General features: G+C 39.4%; 1 protein-coding gene and 1 long non-coding RNA gene across 2 annotated transcripts in view; both read left to right on the forward strand.

Annotated features, from left to right (window-relative positions):
- The window catches only part of slc35f3b (solute carrier family 35 member F3b), a 214,089-nt gene that overhangs the window by 27,632 nt on the left and 168,002 nt on the right, over positions 1 to 18,455 (forward strand). The gene's annotated exons all lie outside the window — the stretch shown is intronic.
- LOC117523322 lies at positions 871 to 17,448 on the forward strand. The gene is made up of 4 exons (XR_004564476.1): positions 871 to 885; positions 7,527 to 7,531; positions 12,097 to 12,100; positions 17,308 to 17,448. It is a non-coding gene; the product is annotated as an uncharacterized LOC117523322 (long non-coding RNA).

The raw sequence follows: 18,455 nt of genomic DNA on the forward strand, positions 1-18,455 counted from the left end.
GTCCAAATATTTATTTGCAGCAGTAACATACAAATAAATTATTAAAAAATCATACATTGTGATTTCCGGATGTTTCTTTTTAGATTATGTCTCTCACAGTGGACGTGCACCTAAGATGAAAATTTCAGACCCCTCCATGATTTCTAAGTGGGAGAACTTGCAAAATCGCAGGGTGTTCAAATACTTATTTTCCTCACTGTATATATATATATATATATATATGTATATATATATATATATATGTGTGTTTACAAGGTAGGAATTATGTTTATTTCTGCTGTAAGGTTGGAGATTTAAATATGTGCTTCTATGGGGATTGATTCACTTTCGGACCCCGCCTCATAGAATTGCAGGTTTTTGGCAGTTCTGTGTTGGTTGAAATATTAAATTACAAGTTTTATATTTCATTTCATAGTTAAAGGCTATGTCATGTCGTGGTTTGTTTTAGCTTTCCTTGTTTTTGTTTCCACTTTTGACTTCCTATTTTATTCTGATAATTCATTCCGTGTTTGTGTTCAATCCCTTTACTTCTGTGTCTTTGCACACCTGTTTGTAATTGCAGTAATTGTCTCGTTTGTGTATTTAAAATAATCTCTTGTGTCCCTTACTGCCAGTACATCTAATGTTTTCACATAGTCTATTTGCATTTGTATCTCCTTGTGATTGTTTATTGCTGAACTGTTTGTGCTTGTTTACCCTCGTCTTTCTTGCCAGCCTTTGCTGGATTTGTTTGCCTGGTCTGACTAATAAACTGAGTTGAACTTCTCCCCTGCCTTTTGGTAATTCCCTCATGGACACCGTTACTACACTGACTGATGTACTGTGCTTTGAGTTTGGTCTGTTATTGAACTTTAATTAAGGAACTTTGGACTCACTTTGTTGTTTGTTCTCTGCATTGGGGTCATCAGGTGTGTCTTACTTTGTTACCAGTTACAGTGCAAGGTCTGTACTTGCACATACATTGATTTTTGGTGAAAGCACAACATTTTACCCTAAGGATTCCTTGAGCGAGATCATAACTGACAACGTGCGCTGGTGTCAATTCAGTGTCCTCCATCCTGCAGAACTCCTGGCATATTGTTTAATTCATTTATATGTTTTTGTGAGATGGGGGTTACTGCTGATGCTGAATTTCAGCCAAATGCAGCCTAGTCTCACGTTTTTGTTTTGTGCTCCCGCCGTGAAATGAGTCAGATTTTCGTGACGGGTTTTTTTAAATTCACTATTACCAACCCTACTCCTACCCCCAACCATAACCATACCCCCCCCCCCCCCCCGCTTCACTTTTAATCTCATGGAGCCTTCACGAATGTATTAGAATGTATTTGTGCTGCTGTGAAGAAAATGAGGCACTTTTCGTCACAATTATACGAACCAATAGATTAATGTATATTTCGTGCTGCTGAATCACAACTGTGAGACTGGGTTGGCCAAATGTCAGATTACACAATTTATCTCCACAGAATTTACTAAAGCATAAATAAATGTCCCACTGTGGACTGAGTGGAGTTTCAGCCAAGCAGAAGCCCTGTTTTATATTGTTGCTGTAGATTAACACAGAGTGTTTTAAAATAATACCAGTTTTGTATTTTAGTTTTTAAAAAGTACATGCCTTAATACAGAAAGAAGCACCATGAACTGGGAAATGATCCATTAAAGGGGAACTCTGATAGTTTTGAAGTTGTATTTTATGTTTAGATGTTTTTGGATTCAGTTTTCAGGATTCAGTTTTTTCTGGACAAAAGCTGTTTTAATTGGTCCAGTATTTAGTTTGAAAGTTAAAACCACTATGGGCTAAACAGCTAACAGGTAAAATAAGTCTTGAACACGTTACCATTTTTCTCAGTAAGTATATTTCTGAAGGTGCTACTGACATGAAATTTTTACCAGATGTCAGTAACAACCCAAGTAAGCCACACATACAGGGAAATCAAATCATAGATGTCCATAAATAAAGTTATATTTAATAATATGAAATGACACAGGAAAAAGTATTGAACACCTGAAGAAAGGGAGGAGCAAAAAGACATGGAAAGCCAAGACACCTGCTGAAATCTATCAGTAATAAGAAAGTAATCCTGCTCCTTGTCAGTACAAATTAATGTCAGATTGTTCAGTCCCAACTGATGGCCTATAAAAAGGTGTCTCATTGCCAAGGTGTCACACAATAAACATATCATGATGGGTAAAAGCGAACAGCTCTCTCAAGATCTTTGCAACCTTATTGCTCCAAAACAAACCGATGACATTGGTTACAGAAGGATTTCTAAACTTCTGAGTGTTCCAGTGAGCACTGTCAGGGCAATAATCTGGAAACGGAGAGAACATCATTTCACCATAAACCGACATGACCAAGTGCTCCTCACAAGAATTATCAGAAGAGTTGTCCAAGAGCCAAGGACCACTTGTGGAGAGGTTCAGAAGAACCTGGAATTAGCAGGTACAATTGTGTAAAAGAAAACAATAAGCAATGCACTGAACTGCCATTGCCTGAATGCAAGCTCACCACGTAAGGCTGAAGCAAAGCATGATGAAACTCATTTAAAGTTTGCTGCACAGCATTTAAACAACCCTGTGAAATACTGGGAGAATATAGTCTGGTCAAATGAGACCACAATTGAACTCTTTGGAATGGATCCCAAAATACATTCCATAAATGGCACATCAACCCATAAACACCACACCAACAGTGAAGTTTGAAGGTGGAAACATTATGTTGTGGGGCTGTTTTTTTAGCATACCCCACAAGTAAACTGAAGGAAGGATGAATGGAAAAAATGTACCAAGACATTCTCTAAAGAATATGCAGCCATCTACCAGTATGATGAAAATGAAACAAGGGTGGACATTTCAACAAGACTGATCCCAAACACAGCCAAGGAAACTCAATTGGTTTTGGAGAATGAAAATGAAGCTGATAGAATGACCCAGCCAATCACCTGACTTAAATCCAATAGAAAATCTATGAAAATAACTAAAGATCAGAAATCATACAAGAGGATCCTTCAAGAGTTGAAGACTGTTTGTGTAGAAGAATGGAACAAAATCACACTTGAGCAAATCATGTGACTAATTTCTCCATAGAGGATGCATCTTGAAGCTGTCAGTACCAACACAAGGCTTTTGCATGAAGTAATAAATACATTTCAGTAAGCGTGTTCAATATTTTCCCCTGTGTCATTCCATTTTATTACACATAACTTAATTTCTTATTTGTTTTGGTTTCTTTGCATGTATGGATTACTTTGGCTTTTACTCACATCTGGTGAAACTATCATGTCAATGACACCTTTAGAAATATATTTACTGAGAAAAATGGTGATGTGTTCAATACTTATTTTACCCGTTTTATGTTACAAGCTAGAATAGGTTAAAATCTTGTTAGATGTGACAGGAAACATGGAGCAGATCCCTCTTGGAGGTACGTTGGTGCATAATTTATCTCAGTAAATGTAAAGATTTTTTTTTTTAAATGACTGATTAAAAAAGCACCTACTCCACTAAGGCTTTGTTTACAATGCCACTTCAAATCAGATTTATTGCCAATCTGATTCAAATCAGATCTCACTTTTTGACTGTCCACATTATATAAACAAAGTGACCAGATCTGATCTGTGTGTCCACATTGACACAGTTTTATCCATATTGATTGCTATGGTAACAGGCTACACCCAAGAAAAACATAGATGACAGCAACTCGTGTCCATTTCTGTCCGAGATGGGTATGTGAAGCTGAGATAGCTAACAGGTACTTTATTTCCTCGTCCATCCAAAGTTTATTGTTCTCCTTCATGCTCTGTTGTTTTTGACAGTTTGAAACCACTTTGGAAAAATAAAATCTCGTGGTTTTTCGCTGTCCAGACTGCCAGAAAAATCAAGTTAGATACAGTCTGGATATTCTAAAAGTCTCATTTTGAGTGTTTGTGTGAACAAGGCCAAAGTCCATACAAGTCACATATTGATGAGCACTGCGTTCTTGTTGTTTACCAGCAAAGTAGTGAAGTCTATTTACAAAGTCATGGCTGATACAGTATTTTGATAATTTCTGATGTGCATGTGAACCATTTGAATTTGAAGTTTCTCCATATTTATTTGAACTGAATATATTGACAGCTGCAGCCTGTAGGAGCAAATGAAGAAACCTAAATAAGTCAGGGTGAGATTATGTCTTTGTTTTATAAACTCAGGACAGTTTGATATTTCAGGATGATATTACTATATTTATTTTATAGCCTTGTGATAGGTTGACATTTCAGGACACATTTACCTATGGTAAATGATGGTTAATATAGTATGCATTAGAATGTAATGAACACCCCTAACTATGGGCCTTGAAATAATGTGAAATATTGAAATATTTCTCATATTAATAATGATCTCTTTCTTTGTATTTGTATTATTTAGGTTTTATAAAGTGGAAGAGTGCAGTCAAACTCAGTACAGAACAGATTCAAATAATTTGCTTTTGTCTCAAATAGAAAGTTGTTCCCAAAAACATCTAAAAATAGGCCCCAGGTCCCAGATCCAGGAGTTTCCCTTTAAGGTTTTTCAAGTTCCTCCCTGGAGTGATGTGTTTTTCAGACAAACAGGCTTTGTTCTTCTCTTAATTTGCACACACGATCTGTCAGAAACGTTATGACCCCTCTGGTGCAAAAACTAGAGCTTCACAGGATGTGAAATGAGGTTGGATTCTATTTTGAGCTTGGGGTGAGAGGCACGGCGGAGCAGGTTGGAGAGAGCCTGTGTACCCGCCACATTCACTGCTGGCATAAGCGGGACAGCTGGAAAGCACGGCCAAGGTATGGCCAACTGTGACTGACTTCTACACTCACTCTTTTCAGCTCAGTCAGATCCAAGGAGAATGAAAGTTAAACAGATGCAAATTCTCTCTTGCTCCACTCAGCCAAACAGTTTCCTCCCTGTAGATTCTCAATTTGACACCAACACTCACCCATTATTCTGGGGAGAATGTATTATCCTCAGTAAACGTGGTATGTTTTCACCTGTGGTTGTTTCTTGGATGAATTACACCTTTGAGGGATGATTTCAAAAGGAAGTCAACCAATTCTCAGCGTTACTGTGCTGGACCTGAACCAAATAAAATGGAAGGTCCAGGAACCCTAAAGCTGATCTTTTATCATGAAATCAGTTCTTGGGGCCTTTATGTAATTACTGTGTTCTTATAATCAGTTATGCAGGAATACAAAAATCTTTGATTAAAGGGGCTCTGGATGGACTAGATGCTAATTTTTATTTTTTTTTTTTTTTTTTTTTTGCTGAATTTGCTTTAAAGAGAAAAATACGGTACACAGATAACAGTACACAGCAAGCAACAGTGGCCTTAAGCTGGCCATCCATGACACATAAAAAAAATGCACTGTTCAACTTAAAACAAAAAAAAGTTAATTTCAACTAAGCCTCTACTGTGTACATGCCGACTTTTATAGTCAGCCTAATTTGAGTATTTAGTTAAGTGTTTTAGAATACATGACTTGCTTTGTCCTTTCTGAGGTTAATTAAGTCAACCCAAGTTCCTTAAAATGATTTATTAAACTGTAATATATTTATTGAGCACAGAATAGATTTTGTTTGCACAGAGAGAAAGGTGCATGTGACACCTTTCCAGTGACTTTTCTCATGTGCTGCCGTAATTGTTTAAGTATTTATCTCATGCGCAAAAATGAATCAAATCGCTTCAATGAATCATGTTACACACATACATTAAGATTTCCGATGCAATACTTTTTCCTCTCATTTTGTCCTCTCTACGGCCATTCCAGTGTTCTGTTGACACTTTGGAAATCAGATCCTTTACAGGTGCATAACTTATTTTTTTTTTATGTTTTTTGAACAACAGAAGCTCGCATCTCCAGGTGTGTGTTTCATTAGGGCCCGAGTAGGCAACGTCCTACGAGGACCCTATTGTAATTGCGCTGTTTATTATTATTATTATTATTGTTATTATTATTCTCACTCTTGAAATCGAAATTTCGGTCTCTTCCCATGCTCAAAAACTCACCAAACTTTCCAAAGTCGTCCGGCTGGATCTGAAATTCGATATTTTGGTCGCAGAAAAATCGCGAAATAGCGCCCCCTAGAAATTTTCAAAAACCCCTCCGCATTGGGCTGCCAGGACGCACGAAAAAGTCTCTTACTGTCATGGTGAAATATCGACAGGAAGTCAGCCATTTTGAGTTTAAGTTTCGATTTTGAGCAAATTTTTGCCATTTTTGGCCATTTCCACTACTTACATTTGAACGAACTCGTCCTAGGGATTTTATCCGATCGTCTTCAAATTTGGTCAAAATCATCACAACACAATGGTGATCAAAAGTTATCAAAAGATTCTAATTAAGTCAAAAGGCGTGGCTGCTAGGGGTCGTCAAAATTTGGCGAGCTTTTCGGAGCACGCCATTTCACTTCGAACGGCTGTCACGCCCACATACATCATCGTAGATCCTTCAAACTTGCTGGACATGATGAGGGCTCCGCCCTGAACGTCTACATATCTTAAGTTCCCACCTGCGCCATAGCGCCCCCCGGTGGTGGTGGGAAATGTCCTATTTTTACTTTAAGAGGTCCTGATGTCACATACTTAACCCAATCAACTTCATTCCACTTCTAAAACATGCAGACCAAATTGGTGAATGTAGGCGATGAACGCCGTGAAGTTACGAGTAACCGCGTCCGTGTGGCGGCGTGCCGAATATTGCCCATTCGCCATGAAATTACGTTCTTCATTTTGACGGCTTTAATTTTGTCACATCATCATGAAAATTGATACACAGGTCGAGCATGACAACCTCTTACAATTCATAGGGGCGTCGCCCATGGGTGGGGCAAAATGCCTCAATACCGCCCCTTTGAAACTTTCAAAAACCCCTCCACATAGGGGTTTTTTTGGAGTAGGGAGATGAAAATTGGTACACATGTGTGACTTTCATAGACGTACAAAAAAGTCTCTTGCACCATGAGTCTACTCCAAACAGGAAGTCAGCCATTTTGAATTTTCTTCTCATTTTGGCGTGATTTCCACATGTTGTATTTGAACAAACTCCTCCCAGGGATTTTGTCCAATGCACTTCAAATTTCTTTGACAGCATCCAAAGATGATACTGAACAAAAGTTATCGAAAGCTTTTCTCTATGTTGAAGGGTGTGGCCGCTATGGTGCCACCATTTTGACCCTTTGCCATAGAACATCAAGTCATGATAACTCCTTCATTCTTTGCCTGATTGACTTGAAACTTCACATGTATGATGACGGTTGGCCCCTGAACACACCCAGCCCCTCTGTTTGTACACTGAGTGCCCCCTAGTGGATGAACAATTAACATGTCATAACTCCTTGATGCATTGTATGATTTGTTTAAAATTTTAACTGTGTGATGAGTGGTTACCCCTGCATGCACATGCCCACATGTGGTCACAAGGGCACCCACTGGCCTGGGTAGGCGGTCGCGCGGAACGAGGGCCCGTGTATGACTGCTTGCAGTCCTAGTTTTGCTTGTTTCTTTCTTTTAGCAGCTCATGTTTTGCTCAGTAGTAAGAGTACGTGTGCATGAAAAGGGATTGCCACTCCGCGCCAAAAAATGCCCTATTTGCCTAACAGCAGAGGTGGGACAAGTCCCAAGTCAAGTCTCAAGTCAGCTTGCAAACAGTTGGTGGTTATTATGACTTGGGACTTGCTGATTCCCGACTTGAGACTGACTTGATGGTGACTTCGTCCCACCTCTGCCTAACAGGATGCAGAAGCTTGGTTTTAGTAATCTGCACTCACAGAAATATTTACCCTAACTTTTAAATTTATGTAATTTTATTACATGACAAATTCCCATTGACTTTTTTTTTAGATAATTTTAATACAAACCTACCAAATAAACCTTACAGGATGCATATCCATTAATCCTATTTATTTGAAATGCATAATCCTCAGCTTTATGTATTTAGTATTAATGAAATAGAATTACTCTAAATCAATAATAATGACTATTTATTTCAAATACATAAAGTATATTGTCTGAATTGCATAATAATTATGTTACCTATGCCATTTATCTTATAGGTAACATAATTATTTTATTAACTGTTTTTAATATTTTTTAATAATTATTAACTGTTTATTTGTTTCAGTTTAATTTGTTCTCACGTCGATGGAGTGCTGGTCTTTTAAACAATAAAGAACAAATGATGATTACATAAATGATGAGGTTTTTAATGCAATAGATAGTTATTTTACTATTTATAGAGCAGTTTTCTGAAGAAAAATCCTTGGAAATGTTTTTTGTTGTTGTTTGTTACCTCAAAATTTCTGATTACTGTTTAAAAAGATTAGAACACTTATAATTAAAATACCAAAATCAATAAATGGTTCTTTAGAAAGCTTTCATCTGTAAATTAAAACCACCTCTTATTTCAGATTAGATAATTTCTTGTTTAACATAAGGAACCTTGGACATTTATTTTTTGACAAATAAAATAACATGGAAATTTGTACATTTTTTAAGTCTGGTAGATTACTTGATTGTTCAAGCTACCTCAAGGAGAAGTGCTTGAATGGTTTCCAATCAGTGGTTGGAAACCATTCGGAAGATTCAAACGGCTTTCGGTGGCTTTTCAGTCGAGTGAGTATCCGAGAAATTGTGTAACAGCTGGGCATGTCACAACTTGTCCTGTGAGACTTCCAACACGGAGGTGTTTGTTGTGCGCCATGAGCGGCTCCGTCCCGACACGCGAATTCCTCCGCATGTCTTTCATTACAAAATCTCCTGTAACAGTGGAATGTGCCGCAAAAGTGCTGATGTCCACATTTTCTGCTATTTCTCTGGTAGTCACACGACGTCCCGGATCAACACAGCCTTCACTTTGGAAATGATCTGGTCGTTTCAGTCTGTCGATGGCCGCTTGGAGCGCGGTGCGCCCTCCGCCGGTGTGGGCCGTCTTTAATCCGGTTGTAATGGTCCTTAATCTGTGTGACGCCGATAGAATCTTCACAGAAAGCCATCTGAATTTTCCGAATGGTTTCCACCTGCTGTCTCACACAGTTTCTGAAAAAATTTTCATGGAGCAAAGCGGCAGTTGCTCAGCCATTTCCCTGACAATGAAAATCCGACGAGGGGGCTGGACCAGTGCTCACTCAAAGCCTGCCCACAGGCGAATGACGCAACCGAAAGCCATGTGAAAGCCATATGAATTTTCCGAATGGTGTCCACCTGGAGGTCTCTCACAGTTTCTGGAAAAATTTGATGCAGCAAAGCTCCAAATCGTTCAGACATTTTATTCGCAATAAAAATCCGACGAGAGTGGTGGACCACTGCTCACACAAAGCCTGCTCACAGGCGAATGATGCAACCGACTGGCGTGAAAAAACTCACGCATGCGCACGAAGGTTCAAGCTTGGCTGATGCAATCACACGTGATTCAAATCCATATGGTTTTTGAAAAAAATAAAAAGGTCAGACCTCGTATATGTGTGTATGTGTGTGTGTGTGTGTGTGTGTGTGTAGTTACCTTAGTCAATAACTGCATAGGTCTGCATTATCATGTTGAATGATTGATTGCAGTTGTCCAATCAAATCTTCAGTTGATTTCAAACAACCAAATTAACCAGATTTGCATCAGATCCTTGATTGTCCAGTTTATCTTAGATCTTTTAAGAAACATACAATGAATAGGCACCAGACACACAAATAGAGAGTAAAATGAGAACAATCAAACAGACAAAATAGCAACGGTACTGACACACTGCTGTTTCCCTGTCTGTATACATTTTTGAAGCACCCCTGCATGTTTTGGTGATACTCATGTTCATATCATAAATCATGCATCCAAAAGACTTGAGCATGGTGGAATTAATATTTTATGTCATTTCCATGCAAGGGGAGAGCATTAATGAGGCTCGGCTGTGTGAAAAATCCATATCATGATCATTTCAACATGCTATTTGAATGGGATTAACCTCTTAAGGGCAGTGATCCATAATGTCACACTGTGTGTCTGTAAGCACGATACCTTACCGAACACAGAGACCTCAGCTCTGCAGGGACATGAATGCTTTGCATCACATTATCCACAGGGACTATAAAATCAGTAGCATGTAAATGAATAGTCAACATTTTTGCTGGTAGCTAAGCTTTTCTTGACGTAAAATAAAATACATGTAACTACTGATTAATTGAATCACCTTGCATGTTGGCCTCATTTTGCACATATTGCTCATTTTGCTACACACACACACACACACACAAACACACAAATAACATTTTAATTTATTATTGTGTGATCATCAGCAGCTGTCTCAGTGTTGAAACCTACAAAGTAGTTATTTGTTAGATAACTAAATTGGTTACTTTCTTTGGTGAATTGAAAAGAATTTATTTGAAAAATAAATTGTAAATTAAGATAACTTGTTATAATAATAATAATAATAATAATAATAATAAAATCTTATATATGGCTGCATGCTCAACAGTTTCTTAAATGAAACTACCAACGAAAAATACAAGATTACAAGAATAATAAAATTGCTTGCTATGGTTTGAAGACTTAGGTTTATTGATTTTGTTATTCGGCCTTGAGGCAAAAGCTGTATCTTGTCACTTCGTGGTGACTCTCAAGGGGCAACTTAATTTCTTTTTTATTTCAGAGAGGATGTCATTTTCAAGCAATTTTCAAAAAGTTCACACGTCAAAAGTTGCTCCGAAGTAGTTAATTAGCTCTTTTTAATCATACCTATTAGGCTTAGTTTAGACTGTGGATAATAGGGGGCTACACTATACTGTCTCACTTCCCATTTTCAGCTATATATAGAGTATCTCTAAGCTTGCTGAAACACTCGGGAAAGAAAAATGCAGAGCATTGCTTGGCTTCCACACATTCACTGGATGTGACTCAGTGAGTGTCTTCAAAGGAATGGGCAAAGTAAAAGCCCTTGATTTACTCCTGAAGTCAGATGACTTTGAAACCTTGTTTGCTGAGTTGTGCACAGAGTACCAGAGTTCAGAATCTGTACAGCCATCCACTGAGAGATTTGTTTGTGCAATGTATGATCACAAGGAATGTTCACATGTGAATGTTGAAAGGTATACCTTGTTTCGGCTAACATGTAGATCACATTCTCAGTTGCTGCCTCACAACCAGGATGGTCTACTGCACCATGTGAAAAGGGCAAACTATCAAGCAGCCGTTCATTGTAGGTCCCTTCTGCCATACATCAATGCTCGATCTCCAGATGGTCATGGTTGGAAGACTGAGGGTGACACTTATGTCTTTGACTGGATGTCAGGTGATCCAGTTTCACCCAGTGTACTGAAAACAGTGTACTGCAAATGCCAGAAAAGTGATTCTAAGGGTGTATGCTCCTGCAGCAAAAATGAATTTGTCATGCACTGTCTTGTGCAGATGTCTACCTCAGATTTGTACTAACGGGAAACCAGGAAGTGAGAGAGCATCTGATGCAGAATCCGACTGATTCAGATGATGATAAATGAAGACATGGTCAGAAGGATCAACTGCAGTGCTTAATTTTACTCATTACCCACAAAAAAAAGCAGATTTGCTCTTTTCAACTTAGTTTACCATTCTGACCCACCCTTTGATAAGAGAATTCACCATGATTGTACAAATAATTGGCAAACTGTCAGAAGCTATGTCTTTTTCCATTAACGATTTCTTGATGCAATGTTTTTTCTGCTATGGCAGTCACAGAAAATGGGAGGAGACCAATGCAGACTCACGGGCATGGTTGTTTTAGATTGATAAAAAGGTTTATTTGGTGACCGGGCATGGGGTTCGCTACACAGGTAGTCAGACTTACATGCAGAGGTATCAGACATGGTGCAGCCATGGTTGTGCTCCAGAAACGAGCAAAGTTCATTGACGAGTTAAACAGGTAAAACAGAGGCAGAGTCAAAAACCGGCTGAGTTCAGGGCAATGGTGAGGTGGAGGTCGGAGTACACAAGCAAGGTCAAAAAAACACATGAGAGCAAACTGGCCAGGAACGAGAGGTGAGAAAGTGAGCAGAGTCAACAATCAGGCAGTGAACTGTGGAACTGTGAGGGCTTAAATAAGGAGCAAACTAATCAAGGTGATGTGAAGCAGGGTGTGGAAGGTTCTATAGAATTATGCAATAAATAAAACAAGATAACTGTAAAACTGAGAATGCAATATGACAAATGGAACATAATATGACGAGCAACATTGAAGATAAATAATAACAAAATCCTGTGACTAAGCATAATACAATAAATGTGATTAAAAGAACAAAACAAAACTAATGTAACTTAAAGGACCACGAGTGAACAAACACAATAACAAACTACAGAATAAAGCAATGAATAACTGACACACAATGAATGATAAGGTAAAGAATGAAACCAGTGACTAAATCATAAACAAAGAAAAACAATAAACAGAACCAAACTGAGACTAACATTATGAGGTGTAAACAAATGCAAAGTAAAACCGAGAAACTGCCGAGGAAATAACGCAGAGAATTGAGACCTAAACCCTGAGCCGGGGCTGAGCATGATAGGTGCCTAAATTTTGTCCAATACTTTTGAACCATTTAATACATTTTATGATGTAGAATTTTACCATCCTATGCAATTAAAAATAGATAGAATCATTACTACAAAGGGCACAAAAAAAAATATATGGACATCAAAGGACTTTGTTTTATATTCCAAGTCCATCAATTTCTCCAGGTGCATTAAAAAAAAGGCTGCTTTACATAATTTTTATGCTCTTTCATAACAGCACTCTCCTGGGCAAGCATATTTTGTTGCTTTCTTTATCCCTTATAGTTCAGTAGCAGCACCAGCTTCTTGTGTAACGTCTCATCTATAATTGAGAAGAAAAAATACACTATTACACACACCTGCTCCGAAAGATTTACTCAGTGAACAGGAGGGAGAAAAACCCAGAAAAGAAAAACCCAGGCATCGCCACTTTCACATGCTCACTGATCTCTGTCAGATTTTTACTCTTGTTGGCTTTTAAATTCAGTCATTCATTAATTCGTTTTTAATACCTGCTAATTCCTATTAAGGATCACTGGGGAGCTGGAGCCTGTCGCAGTCATCATTGGATGAGAGGCGGGGACTTTCAAATTAGTGTTTAAAAATGGATTATATGCCTTCACATGCCCACACCATAACCCAAACCTGATTTGGTCCTAATTTTATTTTGCCCTGTCTCAGTGATGCTGTATACTGACATCCAGACCCGAAACAGGGGCACAGGACCCTGCCATTACTAGTAGGAATTAGGATCAGGTGAATCAGAGCAACTAATTATTTCTACATCTATTAACAGTAACAGAGCCAAACTCTGTCAGATCTGAACACAAGGAGTGTTATAATCATAATATTGCATTTTTATAGTGCCTTTGAATAGTGTGTAGTTTTTTCAGCTGACTGATTCTGCTCTTTTTCTCTCTGTCCAAAGCACAGATAGCGTGATGTCTACTAAACACAGGGTGCCAGACTGGCCATGAGATGCCACACCTGAAGCTGGTGCTGCACACTGCAGTCTGCATTTGGAATGGACATTGCCACGGGAACAGGCCCACTGACAGCATGAGGAATGCTGGACGACCGCCACCTGTGGCATAACCGCCTGCGTGGACTTCTCGTCAAATACATACTCTTTTGTTATTATGTCATGTTGTTTTGATTTCCTGTTTTCTCTTTCTTTACCTTTGTAAAGCTTGTAAATTAAAACCTTGTAACTGTTAGAATGGCCTAAGCAGTGGGTCATCCCTGAGTCTGGTCTGCTTGAGGTTTCTTCCTCAATATCATCAGAGGGAGTTTTTCCTTGCCACTGTCACCTGTGTACTTGCTCTAGGGGTTGGTAAGGTTAGCCCTTACTTGTGTGAAGCACCTTGAGGCAGCTTTGTTGTGATTTGGCGCTATATAAAATTAAAAAGATTGAAATTGAAATTTTGAATTCAAATCAGAAGCTCAAAGTGCTTTACAGTGATGCTTCAGATTCAAAGACACACCCATTCACACACTGAATTCAGGGTGCTGCCGTGCAAGGTGTTCAACTGCACACAGGGAGCTATGTGGCGATTGGCTGCCAATCTGGGTGCAGATGAAGATACACCTCTGGTGACCTAGGAAACTCCAGACTGGTGGTACTCACACCAGTGATTTGAGATGGTCCTACACCACATAAGAGCCAGCTTACCTCTCTCCTTCAATCCACATCAGTTTGCTTACAGGACAAACAGGTCCACCAAGGATGAAATAGCTGTTGTGTCACACTGCTTGGAGTCACCTGGAGAGCCACATGACGATGCTCTTCATCGACTTCAGCTCAGTGTTTAATAGAATCATTATGGACATTTTAATCTATAAACTGTTTGACTTGGGCGTCTCCTCTTCCATTTGTGCTTGGGTTAAAGACTTTCTCACAAACCACCTGACCTGCAGAATTTCAAACTCAGTCCCACCTCTCCTCCACCACCACACTAAGTACCGGCACCCCCCAAGGCTGTGTGCTGAGTTCTATTCACTCTACACCAGCCCAATCGTCCAACACCAGAGTGTTTCAGAACAGTGATTCAGAGGAAGTCCCATGGACTGCCATTTGCTTGTTGCCCTACGTTTCGTCTGGGCAGACTTTAAGATGACACTGTTTCACAGGTGTTAGAACTTGCAAACATGGGCACATCAGGGTTTTTTTTATTATTATTATTCTACAAGACCCTGAAAGTTGTTATTGATGTTATCCCTTTTCACAGAAGGTGATGTTTATCAGAGAGCACTGTGAATATAGAGAGCTAAATACAATGTTCTTTCCTGGGCAAAGTACGGTGCATCCCGAAAGTATTCACAGTGCTTCCCCTTTTCCACATTTTGTTATGTTACAGCCTTATTCCAAAATGGAGTAAATTAATTTTTCCCCTTAAAATTCTACTCACAACACTCCATAATGACAACATGAAAGTTTTTTGAAACTTTTGCAAATTTATTGAAAAAAAAAACCATATGTACATAACTATTCACACCCTTTGCTCACTACTTTTTTGATGCACCTTTGGCAGCAATTACAGCCTCAGGTCTTCTTGAATATGATGCCACAAGCTTGACCCACCAATCTTTGGGCAGTTTTGCCCATTACTCTTTGCAGCACCGCTCAAGCCCCATCAGGTTGGATGGGGAGCGTTGGTGCACAGCCATTTTCAGATCTCTCCAGAGATGTTCAATCAGATTCAGGTCTGGGCTCTGGCTGGGCCTCTCAAGGACATTCACAGAGTTGTCCTGAATGTACACCTTTGATATCTTGGCTCTGTGTTTACATTTCTGCATTCATCTTTCCCTCAGTTCTGACTAGTCTCCCAGTTCCTGCAACTGAAAACATTCCCACAGCATGATGCTGCCACCACCGTGCTTCACTGTAGGGATGGTTTCCTCCAAACATGATGCCTGCCTAGCATTCACACCAAAGAGCTCAATCTTTGTCTCATCAGACCAGAGAATTTTGTTTCTCATGGCCTGAGAGTCCTTCAGGTACCTTTTGGCAACTCCAGGTGAGCTGCCATCTACCTTTTACTAAGGAGTGGCTTCCATCTGGCAACTCTACCATTCAGGCCTGATTGTTGGGTTGCAGCAGAGATGGTTGTCCTCCTGGAAGATTTTCTTCTCTCCATAGAGTAATGCTGGAGCTCTGACAGAGTCACAATTGGATTCTTGGTCACCTGCCTGACTAAGGCCCTTCTTCCCCAGTTGCACAGTTTAGACATGTGGCCAGCTCTAAGAAGAGTCCTGGTGGATCCAAACATCTTCCATTTATAGATGATGGAGGCCACTGTGCTCATTGAGACCCTCAAAGCAGCAGAAATGTTTCTGTACCCTTCTCCAGATTTGTGCCTCGAGACAATCCTGTCTCGAAGGTCCACAGACAATTCCTTTGACTTCATGCTTGGTTTGTGTGCTGACATGCACTGTCAGCTGTGGGACCTTATATGTAGACAGGTGTGTGTCTTTCCAAATCATGTTTAATCAACTGAATGTATCCCAGGTGGACTCCAGTTAAGTTGTAGAAACATCTCAAGGATGATTAGTGGAAACAGGATATCAATTTTGACCTTCATGGCAAAGGCTGTGAATACTTACGTACACGTGATTTCTTATTTTTTATTTTTAATAAATTTGCGAAATCTCAAAAAACCATTTTTTTCATATTGTCATTATGGAGTATTGTGTGTAGGAGTTTGTGGGAAAAAAAAAAATCAATTTTGTTCTAAGGCTGTAACATAAAATGTGGAAATGGGAAGGGGAGGTAGATTGGGTTGGTTGTCGTCGGGGGGTGTTTATGGGAGTAGGTCTGTGGGTGAGTGTAGTGTGTGTGTCTGTAACCATGGGTGTTTGCTATGGGTGTAACATACACAAAAATCACGGTTCAGTACGTACCTTGGTTCTGAGGTCACAGTTCGGTTCATTTTCGGTACAGTATGGGAACAGAATGCAAAACCTAAATTTGCTTGTTGTTTTACAACTTATTGTAACATTATACAAACAGGAAAATAAAATAATTGCAAAGTGCTGCCTGGTAATAAGTTAAATAAAATGTTCTCAAATAAATGACAAATGAATTAAATATGATAAAAAACACATTCCTAGTAAACAGCTTTTAACAAAACCTTTCCACAAGTGAAGCGCAGCACAACAGTTCCAGTATGAAGCCCTGTTCAATTTTATTCAACCTTCATTTTTGCCAGAAAAATGAACTTGTCCAAAACTGTCACACTCTATAAGGGATTTTTTAAGAGAATTAATGTTCAAGAATCCCTTTACTTTTGTACAGTTTATTTTGTTTTCTATCTCTTTATATTAACTGTTCATTTAATGTTTGTTAATATCTTTTTAAATAAAGTTTTGAAAACAAAAACATTGTGGGAGAGGCAAAAAAGTGAGTAAAACCACCTTAAAAATATTTAGAACCACAAATAAACATTATTCTTGGTTTGTTTATTTATTTTGCCATTAAAATTGGCCATCACTTATTAAAATAAAATAACTTCTCAAGGCCAGGGCTTCTCAAAGTCTGGGGACTATTTAATCCCAGTGCAGCAAATGAGGTCAGTAGGCTGAGCAAGTCCGAGTGAGGAGGATTGTAGATATCCCTCCACTCAGTGCTTTACAGGCTGCTGCAGGCAGCAGAGGAGGGGGAGACCCGCTGCCACTCAGTGACAACACAGACTTTCACTTTCAGTCGCTAAACATCAGAAAAGTCTCTGGTAATGCCAGGAAAAGTAGCTAGATTTGCCGCTATTTGCTTTTGATAAAATAAGTTGTCAAGAGGGTTTGGAAAATTGCCAGATTTAGTGAGAAAGTCGCTAAGTTGGCAACATTGAATGTAAACACATCCAACGCGAACTCACCCGTGAACAGCCCTGTACTGAACAGTTCTATACAAATACATGTACCATTACACCCTTAGTGTTTGCAGTATATATGGCCCACAGGGAGGGCTGTTTGTCAGTTTCTTTTGCTGGTGTGGGACTTTGTCGACCTGTAGCATCTCCCGGAGGGCAACAGGTCAGTCGGGGTAGGCAGGGGTGTGAGGGGTCTTCTGTGATGGCCTTGGTTCTCTGAAGGCATCAGGATGTGGCGATGTTTCCAGGCTTGGCAGAGGGCAGCCGATGATCTTTAAAGCAGTATTTATGACCCTCTGCAGCACCTTTCTGTCCTTGGCTGTGGAGCCTGCGTGCCACACACCCAGTCCGTATTGCCATTTGGTCAACTATGTCTGGCTATGACAGTTATATAGCTAATTTTTAAGCATGAGGATGGACCAGTGGTCTGCCTGGGTGGTTGCCATCCTCAGCCAAGGGTATTTCCATAGTATGGTAGATGCAGTGACACATTGCACCAGTGCTTGCTCCAAGACCTAACCAGACTTTTAAATACATATGGTCACAGTTCTACCATGGTGATCTACCTTTCATGTATTCTAGTGCACATTCTGTCCACTGTTTCTGTGTTACCAATCAAATGAGTGCTGCTTTTGTTTACCTCTGCCTCTCTGTTGCCCCAGGTCTTTGTTTGCCTTTTGTGTGTGTGTGTGTGCATCTAATACAGCAGAGCTCTTCAACTCATTCCAGAAAGGGCCAAGAGGGTGCAGGTTCTCCACCAGGTGATTTCACTGATTAACATCACTTTGAGTAGATGGAATTCAATAACTATTATTCAATAACTATAATTCCTTGTACATAACTTGAATAAAAACTTTACTTGCATTTTAGGTTCTAATTACTGCTGAACCTGATACACATTGCTCACAAACATAAAACCAAATGGAAGTGATCACGTAAACTGTCAGCCTGCTGAGGCAATCTTGCATTCTGGGTTGAGGTGGACTGTCCACGGCTGTCTCTGTGATGGCCTCTATCACACAGACATCAAAGGATGAAAAGAGATGGACAACCATTATGAAAGAGCTGAGGC

Source organism: Thalassophryne amazonica, chromosome 13, assembly GCF_902500255.1.
Source record: "Thalassophryne amazonica chromosome 13, fThaAma1.1, whole genome shotgun sequence".
NCBI lineage: Eukaryota > Metazoa > Chordata > Actinopteri > Batrachoidiformes > Batrachoididae > Thalassophryne > Thalassophryne amazonica.